The sequence below is a fragment of the Colobus angolensis genome, unplaced genomic scaffold, assembly GCF_000951035.1.
Source record: "Colobus angolensis palliatus isolate OR3802 unplaced genomic scaffold, Cang.pa_1.0 Scaffold80, whole genome shotgun sequence".
Lineage (NCBI taxonomy): Eukaryota > Metazoa > Chordata > Mammalia > Primates > Cercopithecidae > Colobus > Colobus angolensis.
The window spans coordinates 1,598,548-1,600,853 of NW_012121821.1; positions in this window are offsets into that span (position 1 = coordinate 1,598,548).

Genomic DNA, 2,306 nt, shown 5'->3' on the forward strand with positions numbered 1-2,306 from the left:
ATTTTGACAATCATAATCGTTTACGGATCCTTTAATATTTTTTCATCAGCATCATTTCCCTCCTTTCCATTACTTATGCCTCGTTAGTTCATTTGATCTCTTCTTACTCTAAGTAGGCTAGCTAAGTCATTACCACTAGGGTCTCTTTCCAATCTATCCTACTCCCTGCTGCATGGTTAATTTTCTCTATGATGGTGTTCACAGGATCAAAACCAAACAAACAAGAAACAACAACAACAACAACAGATTACAATGAGCTACTTACTAAATAAAATCCCAATACTGTAAGACTAGAGAGAGAGAGGCAAAGAGAAAAAGACCCAAGAGGAGTTAGAAAGGTTACTCCCTTTACTCCTGTGGGTACCTCTCTTGTTGTTCCTTGTTAGTCTAATGTATCAGTTTCTCTTCGTTTGCTTCCTCCTTTAAAAGTTAGTACTTCAGGCAATTCACTGATATTTAGGTAATGTGTCCATTACAGAACTCTTTTTGCATACCAAATGGAAAAAATATCTAAATGATTTATCATCTCCAGGGTTGTTACTCCTTTGGCCCTTCTATGACTTCATGGAACTTTAAAATAACCCTATTCAATAGTAGATGCAAGTTATCAACATTCTTATTTTATACAGGTGATGAAAATGATAAATAGAGTTTAATTTACTTCTGCAACATCACAAAGCTAGTAGATGGGATAGTACTCAGACCTCCTGAATCCTATTTATGTTTTCTTTCCACAATTAGTTATATTAGGAGAAATATTTAAGTGATCTGTCAAATAACCTGGCCAGCCATGGTGGTTCATGTCTGTAAATCCAGCACTTTGGGAGGCCAAGTGATTGTTACCAGTGTAGAAAAAAAAAGATATGGTTATATGCTCCTGGGGAAAATATAAAATGGAATTGGTTTCATGATTAGAGGCATATGCACTATGGAGTTTGAGTTTTTACAGTTTAAATAAACTTTATTAGAATGTCAGTTACATATAAGATACAGCCACTGAAGTGTACTGTTAGGTGATTATTTTTCAAAAGCATATAAACACTACCCCAATTAAGATAAATTTCATCAACCCAAAGAGTTCACTCACATCCCTTTACTGTCACTTTCTCCACCCTTCACCAAAGGCAACATTCTGCCTTCTTTTGTTATGGATTAATTTTTTCTGTTTCAAAATTTTATGTGAATAGAGTCATATAGTGTGTATTCTTTTGTTTTGAACTTCTTTACCTAAACAATGCTTCTGAAATGTGTCCAGATTGGTATGTATCAGTACTTTATTCCTTACCATTACTGAGTAGTCATACGTAGTTCCACTAAAATTTGTTTATATATGTACTTGTTGATATTTTTTCAATTTTTGCTATTATGAATAAAGCTGCTATCATATGTAAGCCTTTGTGTGGACATGTGATTTCATTTGTCTTGGGCAAATACCCAGGAGTGGAATTGCTAGGTTTATAAGGTAAGTATATGTTTAGCTTTATAAGAAACTTCCAAAATGTTATCCAAATTGGATGTACCATTTTACAATCCTACCAGTGATGGATGAAAGTACTGACTTCTCCACATCTTGGCCAACACTGGATATCATCACTTCTTAAAATTTTAGGCATTTTTGTAGGTGTGTAGTTTTATTGTGTTTTAATTTGCTTTATTCTAATAACTAGTGGTGAAGCATACTATCATGTGCTTATTGAGCATTTGTATATCTTCTTGTGAGAAAAGTCTGTTCAAATACTATAAATTAAGATGGTCGAATAGGAACAGCTCCAGTCTCCAACTCCCGGCGCGAGCGACACAGAAGACCGGTGATTTCTGCATTTTCAACGGAGGTACTGGGGTCATCTCACTGGGGGGTGCCGGACAATCGGTGCTGGTCAGCTGCTGCAGCCCGACCAGCGAGAGCTGAAGCAGGGCGAGGCATTGCCTCACCTGGGAAGCGCAAGGGGGAAGGGAATCCCTTTTCCCAGCTAGGCAAACTGAGACACACTACACCTGGAAAATCGGGCAATTCCCACCCTAATACTGCACTTTAAGGAAATGGGCACACCAGGAGACTATACCCACACCTGGCCAGGAGGGTCCCACAGCCATGGAGCCTCCCTCATTGCTAGCACAGCAGTCTGCGATCTAACCACAAGGCAGCAGCGAGGCTGGGGGAGGGGCGCCTGCCATTGCTGAGGCTTAAGTAGGTAAACAAAGCCTCTGGGAAGCTCGAACTGGGTGGAGCTCACAGCAGCTCAAGGAAACCTGCCTGTCTCTGTAGACTCCCCCTCTGGGGACAGGGCACAGCTGAAAAAACAACA